A 300-nucleotide genomic window follows, 5' to 3' on the forward strand; every position below is an offset into this window, starting at 1 on the left:
ACTCGCACCGCCCGAACCCGCAGCCCCCAAGCCACCGCCACAGCTGCCCCAACATCTGGCCTTAGGGGGCCTGAGCCCCGAGGCAAGGACCCAGGGGGCGGCGGCCGAAGGCGGCTCCGCGAAGGGAGCCCAGACCCGACAGCCAGGAGCTAAGGATGAAGAATTGAAAAGTTGAAACACCTGAATTGTTTCTTCCTTCCCTGCCACCCAGGTAGAGAGAAGGTGGAGGGGGCGGGAAAGGCGCCGGGAGGAGAAGGAGGAGATGCCGGCGGCGGAGCGCGCTGGCGCTGGCGCGGTCTG

General features: G+C 67.0%; 1 protein-coding gene across 1 annotated transcript in view; it reads right to left on the reverse strand.

Annotated features, from left to right (window-relative positions):
- Positions 1–294, reverse strand: part of HMGB3 (high mobility group box 3) — a 5575-nt gene extending 5281 nt beyond the window's left edge. The window contains exon 1 of the mRNA XM_006905503.3: positions 181–294. The gene's annotated coding sequence lies outside the window, so the exon portion shown is untranslated. The remainder of the gene's footprint in view (positions 1–180) is intronic.
- Between the last annotated feature and the right edge of the window lie 6 nt (positions 295–300).

The sequence above is a fragment of the Pteropus alecto genome, unplaced genomic scaffold, assembly GCF_000325575.1.
Source record: "Pteropus alecto unplaced genomic scaffold, ASM32557v1 scaffold341, whole genome shotgun sequence".
Lineage (NCBI taxonomy): Eukaryota > Metazoa > Chordata > Mammalia > Chiroptera > Pteropodidae > Pteropus > Pteropus alecto.